The following is a 9,964-nucleotide window of genomic DNA, read 5'->3' on the forward strand; positions in this document are numbered from 1 at the left end:
GACAGGAGGATGGGGCGGGGCGCGGCGACGGGGACGACGGGGACGGGGACGAGGACGGGGACGGACGGCGACGGGGACGACGACGAGGATGGTGACGGGGGCGGCGACGAGGGACGGTGGCGAGGGGCGGCGGCGACGGGGCAGAGGAGAAAGAAGCAGAGGAAGAGATGAGAAACTGATTTTTTAAAGTGTTTTTTTATATAGAACAACCTTTAGTACCGGTTGAAGCCACCAAGCGGTACTAAAGGTCTGTTTTGGCCAGGCCAAGCGGCGGGAAGCGCACCCCATTTAGTACCGGGTGGTGGCTCCAACCGGTACTAAAGATCCCCCCCTTTAGTACCGGTTTGAGCCACCACCCGGTACTAAAGGGGGCGCGCTGGCGCAGGTGCGGTGCATCATGTTTAGTCCCACCTCGCTAGCCGAGGGGCGTCCGCACTGGTTTATAAGCCCCAGTGCAGTAGCTCTCTCGAGCTCCTCTCCAAAGCAGGCCTACTGGGCCTAAATGTTATGTGCTGCCCTGTGGGCATACTGGGCCTTTGCGGGCCTGCATCCTGGCCCAACAACAGGTTGGGTTTCTAGTCGTATGCAGGCCGCTGTGGCGCAGTAGGCAGGCTTTTTTATTTTCTTATTTTTTGCTTTATTTATTTTTGTTTTATTTATTTTTGAGTTGTTTTTTTTGCTGTACTTAGAGTTTCTTTGTGAATATTTTTGCTTTAGGTACAAAAAATTACAAACTTTCTATTAGTGCCGGTAGTTTACAAATTTGAATAGTTTACATTTTGAATTATTTGAAATTTGTGTGAATCACTAGTTTGTGAATAACATAACTTTGAAAATAGATTTTCCAGTGATTCTTTTTTCTTATGTTTAATATTAGTGTGTTTTATCATTATATTCAATTTGGTAATGCTTAGGTTATTTAAAAAATGAAATGCCTTTGTAACGGATGAGTTTTCGTCCGAAACCCTAATACTTCGAAAGAGATTGTCCATTTTGTACACGAAGTGTATCCAGTTTTTGCGGTAACCCTCTCTATTTTTTTGCACATGCTATGTGGATGAAATTATGGTACCATGCCAACTTTCAAACTTTTCTAAGTTCATTTGAAATGCTTTTCAATTTCAGGGTCATTTAGCTGAAATCAGTAAATGCATGAAAAAATTTGATTGCACATAAAATTTCTTCGCGTTTCAAATGCCAAAACACATAGCTACCCTAACTATTACAGAGATTTCCTCCTGGGTGTGAAACACAGCAGAAAGTGATGATAGTGAAGCCGATCGCATCCCAGATCTTTGGGTGTGAAACTTTGCACCGTAGCCATGGAAAATCTTCATCATTTAACTGGATGCTCGGTTCAATATTCACTATGAATGGAGCAATTTAATCAAACTTTTCATAATCTTCTGACATGTCTGTCTTGTCATCCACTCCCACGCTGTTTCTCTTTTCAGAAAGAACTATGTGGCGCTTTGGCTCATCGTATGATGAATTTGCTTCCTTATCTTTTCTTTTTCTCGGCTTGGTAGACATATCCTTCACATAGAAAACCTGTGCCACATCATTAGCTAGGACGAATGGTTCGTCTGCATACGCAAGATTGTTGAGATCCACTGTTGTCATTCCATACTGTGGGTCTTCCGTTACCCCGCCTCGTGTCATATTGACCCATTTGCACCGAAACAAAGGGACCTTCAAACCACGTCCATAGTCAAGTTCCCATATCTCCTCTATGTAACCATCATATGTTTCCTTTCCCGTCTTGGTTGTTGCATCAAAGCGGACACCACTGTTTTGGTTGGTGCTCTTCTTATCTTGGGCGATCGTGTAAAATGTATTACCATTTATCTCGTACCTTTTAAAAGTCATTATATTCGAAGATGGTAACAGGGACATCGAGTACAGGGCATCTTCAATAGAGGCGTCATGCATGGTATGTGTCTGCAACCAGCCGGCGAAACTCCAGGTTTGTTCACATGTAATCCAGTCATCAGACCGCTCCGGGTGTTTGGAGCATAGAAAATTCTTGTGTTCGTCCATATACGGATCCACCAAGGCAGAATTCTGTAGAACTGTGTAGTATGCTTCAGTGAGAGAATATCCGTCCATACATATTTTTTGATTCCCTCCTAGCGTGCCTTTTCCATCCAGTCTGCCCTTATGCCGCGATTCAGGAACACCAATCGGTTTAAGGTCAGGAATAAAGTCAATACAAAACTCAATGACCTCCTCATTTTCATGGCCCTTGGAGATGCTTCCTTCTGGCCTAGCACGGTTATGAACATATTTCTTTAAGACTCACATGAACCTCTCAAAGGGGAACATATTGTGTAGAAATATAGGACCCAAAACGTTAATCTCTTCGCATAGGTGAACTAGGACATGCGTCATGATGTTGAAGAAGGATGATGGGAACACCAACTCGAAACTGATAAGACATTGCACCAAATCATTCTCTAACCTTGGTATGATTTCTGGATCGATTACCTTCTGAGAGATTGCATTGAGGAATGCACATAGCTTCACAATGGCTAATCGAACGTTATCCGGTAGAAGCCCCCTCAATGCAACCGGAAGCAGTTGCGTCATAATCACGTGGCAGTCATGAGACTTTAGGTTCTGGAACTTTTTCTCTGCCATGTTTATAATTCCCTTTATATTCGACGAGAAGCCAGACGGTACCTTAATACTCAGCAGGCATTCAAAGAAGATTTCCTTCTCTTCTTTGGTAAGAGCATAGCTGGCATGACCCTGATGTATGCCGTCTTTTCCATGCATACGTTGTTGGTCCTCCCATGCCTCAGGTGTATCTTTTGTCTTCCCATACACGCCCAAGAAGCCAAGCAGGGTCACGCAAAGATTCTTCGTCATGTGCATTACGTCGATTGCAGAGCGGACCTCTAGGTCTTTCCAATAGGGTAGGTCCCAAAATATAGATTTCTTCTTTCACATGGGTGTGCGTTCGTCAACGTCATTCGGAACAGGTTGTCCACTAGGACCCTTTCCAAAGACTACCTTCAAATCCTTGACCATATCATGTACATCAGCACCAGTACGGTGGCGAGACTTCGTCTGGTGATCTGCCTCACCTTTGAAATGTTTGCCTTTCTTTCTTACGGGATTCCTGCTCGGAAGAAATCGACGATGTCCCAGTACACATTCTTCCTACAATTGTCCAAATATATACTGCCGGTATCATCCAAACAGTGTATGCATGCGCGGTATCCCTTGTTTGTCTGTCCTGAAAGGTTACTGAGAGCATGCCAATCATTGATGGTCACGAATAGCAAGGCCTTTTGGTCAAATTCTTCCCCCATGTGCTCATCCCACGCACGTACACCTGTTCCATTCCACAGCTATAAGAGTTCTTCAACTAATGGCCTTAGGTACACATCAATGTCGTTGCCGGGTTTCTTAGGGCCTTCGATGAGCACTGGCATCATAATGAACTTCTGCTTCATGCACAACCAAGGAGGAAGGTTATACAAACATAGAGTCACAGGCCAGGTGCTATAGTTGCTGCTCTACTCCTCAAGAGGATTAATGCCATCTGCGCTTAGACCAAACCATACGTTCCTTGCGTCATCTGTAAACTCCTTCCCGTACTTTCTCTCGATTTTTCTCCACTTCGACCCGTCAGCGGGTACTCTCAACTTCCGTCTTTCTTATGGTCTTCTCTGTGCCATCGCATCGCCTTGGCATGCTCTTTGTTTTGGAATAAACGTTTCAACCGTGGTATTATAGGAGCATACCACATCACCTTGGCAGGAATCTTCTTCCTGGGGCGCTCGCCCTCGACATCACCAGGGTCACCGCGCCTGATCTTATAGCGCAATGCACCACATACCGGGAAAGCGTTCAAATCCTCGTACTCACCGCGGTAGAGGATGCAGTCATTAGGGCATGCATGTATCTTCTGCACCTCTAACCCTAGAGGGCAGACAGCCTTCTTTGCTTCGTACGTACTCTCGGGCAATCCGTTGTCCTTTGGAAGCATATTCTTTATCATTACCAGCAACTTTTCAAATCCCTTGTTAGATACACCATTCTCTGCCTTCCATTGCAGCAATTCCAATGTGGTGCCCAACTTTTTCTTGTCAGCCTCGCAATTTGGGTACAACAATTTCTTGTGATCCTCTAACATGCGCTGCAACTTCTTCTTCTCCTTTTCGCTTGCGCAGTTTATCTTTGCATCGGCAATGGCCCGACCTAGATCATCAGCGGGCTCATCTGATGCCTCTTCTTCAGCTTCTTCCCACATTGTCGGCTCAACTTCTTCCCCCATTGTTGTATCATCGTATTCAGGAAACCCATCATGGCCAGGATAGCTGTCGCCGTCCTCTTCTTCTTCATTGTCTTCCATCATAACCCCTCTTTCTCCGTGCTTGGTCCAAACATTATAGTGGGGCATCAAACCGGACTCAAACAGGTGGACGTGAATGGTTCTTGACTTAGAGTAATTGTTATCATTCTTACAGCCGACATGGACAAGGCATAAAACCATCCGCCCGCTTATTTGTCTCAGCCGTAAGCAGAAAAGTTTGCACGCCATTAATGAACTCGGGAGAGCATCGGTCATCGTACATCCATTGTCGGCTCATCTTCATTACACAACATCGAAAATACCAAATTAATACAAGTCCGTACATAAAGTTCATACAACACTTAAATGCAATAACAAATAACTCTCTATCTAAAGAATTTAGATGCAACAACAAATGCGATCAAGATCGCAACTAAGGTAACAATTGATCCTACAACATAATTATACCAAGCCTCACTATGAATGCCATATTTTCTAATCTTTCTAATCTTCAAGCGCATTTTCTCCATCTTAATCTTGTGATCATTGACGACATCGGCAACATGCAACTCCAATTCCATCTTCTCCCCCTCAATTCTTTTCAATTTTTCTTTCAAATCCTCGTTTTCTCTTTCAACTAAATTTAACATCTCGAGAATAGGGTCGGTTGAAATTTTCGGTTCACATACCTCCTACATACAAATATCTATGTCATCTTGATGGGCATAATTTGTCAAAAACACGAAATGCAACAAATAGTTTTAAAAGAGAATATACCACATCCGAATCATAACCCGGACGAGGGCCGACGGGGACGGATACCAAAACCATGGCACTATGTATAACAAACAACGCACAGGTAAGATAATTATACGAGTAACTGTATATCCAAATCACACAAACATCAATTTTTTATATAAAACATTCATGTACAAGAGGCTCACCACAAGGTGGTGCCGGCGACGGGACGGTGCGAGCGATCGACGGTGGTTACGACGGAGATTTAGAAGGCACTAAGTAAACCACACCTACATATGTAAACTAAGTGTTATTTTTGACCCCAGGTTGCATATAAATCAAATACTAGCACATATATATAATTCCTCCCAAATTACTAAACTCACGAATCAATCACTATATAAAGCATTGCAAGAGCTAATCTAGCAATGAGAGATGAAAGGACAAAGTTGCTAACCTTTATGATCATTTGAATGGATGGGGTCTTCAAATCTTGACAAATTTTGGGCAAAATGTGTGATGAGCTTGAGAGGAAGAGGGGAAGAACAGAGAGGAGAAGGGAAAGGGGAAGAACAGAGCGAGCTCGGGTGGACGAAGAGTGTATGTAGGACGACCTTTAGTACCGGTTCGTGATACGACCCGGTACTAAAGGTGCTGGAGTGGCCCCGGACTGACAACATCCTGCCACCACTCACTTTAGTACCGGTTCATGGCACGAACCGGTGCTAAAGGTTCGCCACGAACTGGTAGTAATGAAAGCGGCCAGCTAGCCGTTGGAACCGGCACTAATGCACACATTAGTGTCGGCTCAAAACCAAACCGATACTAATGTGCTTCACATTTGACCTTTTTTCTACTAGTGACACTTGCCAACAGGAACGACGGTATGGCAAGACAACAACGCTCTACATGGAATTCGTCCCCGCAGACCTGGTGCCACCGATGGAGGTGAAGAAGGATGGGGTGAAGAGGAAGGTGGTGGCTTGAAAGAAGGTCGAGGTGGGTAAGATAAACAATCAGTGACGACAGAACGCGAGGCAAGCCCACACCCGCTTCGCGCATCATGGAAGCAAGAGCAAAACTAGGGACGTGGTTAGATATAAGTTGACTGGAAAAAAACATTTGGATCAGTCGATCTGTTTTGAGTCGTTGAATGCAAGATGAATGGCTATATCGCCTTCTTCAACCTCCTGCCCTCATGTTCATCTCTTTCCCGAAACCACCGCACGTACAACCGGCCCAACCGCCTGCCTCACTACACCGCCCTGGCTCCATTGTCGCCCACTGCACTGCTGGCGCCACCCCTGGCCATCCCTCTAAACCGGCGACCACCATTTTTTTTTCCGTCAAACTTCAGACTCGCCTCCTCCTACTCGCCGTCGGTTGTGGCTCGCTCTTGTGCGAAGTCGCGGACGGCGGCGCCGGTCTGCAGCCTCGCTCGCTCGGCGCTCCGCACGACCGCTGCTTCCTTCCCAAAAAATGGACTGGCCCGAATTTGAAATTCAGCCAATTGGCGTGCAGCCATAATAAAAAAAAACCCAGACAAAAGCAAATGAGAAAATAAACCAGCCAACGTAGCATGCACAGTCAACACTGAAAAATGGGTCCAAGGCGTCAGAACCGAAAAACAATAAGAAGGTAATTAGTGGCGCAAGTTTTCTTAAATGGGTCAAATATACGAACTTCCAATTAAATTCGGAGTTAGGAAACGAGGCGGCGTTGTTGTCATTTCCGAGAGCTCGCAGTCATGGCAGCAATGCATGCATCCGCTCGCGGACCGGTCGACAACCCCCCCACTTAAACCCTTCCCCAGTCAAGATTGGCCGAGCAAATAAAAGGACTAGGAGGGGAATCATACTGCCTACCCGTGGTTACTGCATCTGCATCCATTTGGTGGGAGGGGAACGGTGTGGTTTTCCATAGCTAAGAGAGATGCACCGGCGATGGGGGCCTCGCCGGCGTTCCGCCAGGCTGCTAGCCCGAGCGGATCTCATCAGCGAGCTCCCCGACGATCTGCTCCTCCTCGTCCTCACCCGTCTCCACTGCGCCGCCACCGCCGCGCGCACCGGCATCCTCTCCCGCCGGTGGCGTAGCCTCTGGCCCCGCCTCCGCCGAATCGTCTTCCACGACGTTCCGTTCCGCTCGCTCGAAGCGGTGCTCGGCTGCTTCCCCCTTCCCCCGCCCGCGGTTTCCCTCATCGTCATCCGCCTCCCCAAGCAGGACAACCGCGTCCCCAAGGAGCAGCGCGCGGACGACGAAGCCCGCGTCAACTCGCTGCTCCGCGCCGCCGCGCGGCTCGAGCCGGAGATGTTCATCTTTGAGCTCCCCTCGGAGTTAATCGAGGGTTCCCTCGTCGTCGACCTGCCTTGCTTCCACCGCGCCACCACCATCATGCTGCTCCTTTCCTCCGTCGTCTGCTCCTTGCCAGCCGGCGTCGAGTTCCCCGCACTCGAGACGCTATCCCTCTCGTACTGCACTGCCAACATCGACCGCTTGCTCTCCTGCTGCCCGCGCTTGCGCACGCTCTACCTCACCTTGGTTTCTTTCGATAAGGACGGCCTGACGGTCAACTCGGCATCGCTTCAGGAGATTGCAGTGGTCGCCTGCAGGGTAAGCAATATCAACATCGTTGCCCCGGTGCTTAAACAATTGAGCATGACCATTCACACCTCGGAGGAAGTCAGCGTTTCCGCCTTGGCACCCATGGTAGAGAAAGTTTCGTGGCATTGCTCCTGGTTCGTGGCACCCATGTTTGGTGTTTGGCAACTGGACTGTTTGGAGCTAAAGACGGCAGAGAGGCAAGGACAGCTCCCTTCGCTGCACATTCATGCCTCTGCTTACACCGTTCGGTCCTTCTCCTGCTCAATTTTCTGCACACTCGTGCTCCGACTACACTAAATTTTGTGAATGATCGATATGTCCTGCCAAATTGTTTTTCAGAGCTTGTTTGTTATTTTGCACGGCGGAGTGGACACCTTTGCACAGGAGCTAGAGAAGCATATGATTGCTAAGTTTTCTGTTTTGGAGCTACATCTCAGAGCAAATCGACATGTTTTTGGAGCACTCGTGTTTCATATCCTAGGGATGAATCTAATTCGATGTGCTACGCAGATGCTTAGTGTTGACCTACAGACATCAGAGGTAATTTTCTGCTCTGATTATATATATACCCCGATAATACATTCTGTAATAAGTAGTAATTTATATATTTTTTTCCTTTTTAATTAGGAGAATGAAGAATGCACATTTGATTGCCCTTGTGAGCCCACGGGTTGGAGATCCCAAATGATCTCCTTGACTGCTCTTGAAGAAGTGGAGATCAATGGCTTCGGAGGAGACGATCATGAGATTGATTTCTTGAAACTGATATTCAAAGGTGCGCCAATGCTTAAAAAAGTGATAGTGAAGCTGTCAGATGGGGCCTCATCAAGTAGCGATGGATGCGCAAATATATACAACATGTTCAAGGCTTATTCCTCTGTGGAATTCTATGTTTATCTTAGCTCTGGTGAGTATGTTTTGCATGCCTGATACCATGCTTATAGATGCAGCAAGGACATAAAATACTAATGGTGTGGCCAAATGGTCAGTATTAGCTAAATATGCTTACCAGTGAATTTATGTGGGTAAACCCTCATATCCTTGTCAAATAATAGAACCTTAATGGAGTAGTGGGTGGTAAATGGTTTCAATGCAGCCTTCCTTACCTTAGTTGTCCTTTTTATGCAATCTTCTGTACCAAGTTGCTGATTATGCCCTTTTATTTTGCATCTGTATTCAGTAGCAAAAAGATAGTTTCAAGGATTCATAAAGATAGTTTATAGGTTAAATTATGTTTGAGGAGTACTTTGTTTTTTTTCTCTGCCTTTACTACGTACTCTGTTTTATGTGGCAACCGAAGCAAATTTCATACAATGACCCTACATTTGCAGCACGTTATGATGCTAACCAGAGCTCATCTCCATTTGCCTCCTCTGCAGGATCAATGCTCGGTGGCCAAAATTGCCCCTCAGTATGATTTCCACGGTCATGTCTGGATCCATGGTGCGCATCAATAAGATCATCCTTTGAATGATGACCAACTCTGTTACCTGGTCGTAGGACTTTGCTTTGTTGCTTCAACCGTTTATGTTAGGTGTTGTTTTGTGAGTGTACTGAAGCTTTTATATATGACTGTAAGTGGTGCGCCCGATAATCTTAGTTAATTTCTGAATGGTCATGTCTCCTATGCCATTCAGCTATTGAAGTTAATGTACTCAGCCTAGTGACCAGTTAAGCATATGGTTTTGATTGCTTGTCGCGCTGTTTCATTTTGACAATGCACTGTGCGTTTTCATCAAAAGTAGATTGTGCAGCAGTAGATGTTCACTCTGTAGTTCTTTATATTTATATGAACCAAATAGCTTTCCGGTCTGTTCACCCGTTGCTTTCGGTTCCCTCTGTTTTCTGAACTAGAGAGTGGGCAACCACTTGGCAAAGATCGTCCTAAACCCTAAAGTCAAAAACCAACATCATCAAATTGACCACTGTACTCCTTTTCTGTTCAAAAATTGACGTGTTGTACCCAAAACGACAATGATCACCGTCTGCCCGTGCTCCAACCCTGAGTCTATCCTAGTTGTTCATTTTGCGGCTTTCCTAGTTGTATTTCTACATCCACTGTTTTAGGTGCTATTCATCCACACAATGCTGTACTCCCTTTGTAAGGAAATATAATAGCGTTTAGATTACTAGTCAAAACACGCTTATATTTCTTTACAGAGGGAGTACTAATTATTCACGGTTAATGTAAGGCATCTATTGGCTGAGAGAGACATAAAAGGACTAATAATTTCACATTAACCAAGAATTGAAAACATGAATATTTTTTCATCTAAACTTATGAAATTTTTCTAGTGGACTTGGACATTCTTCTTGTGAGCC

Source organism: Triticum dicoccoides, chromosome 7A (assembly GCF_002162155.2).
Source record: "Triticum dicoccoides isolate Atlit2015 ecotype Zavitan chromosome 7A, WEW_v2.0, whole genome shotgun sequence".
NCBI lineage: Eukaryota > Viridiplantae > Streptophyta > Magnoliopsida > Poales > Poaceae > Triticum > Triticum dicoccoides.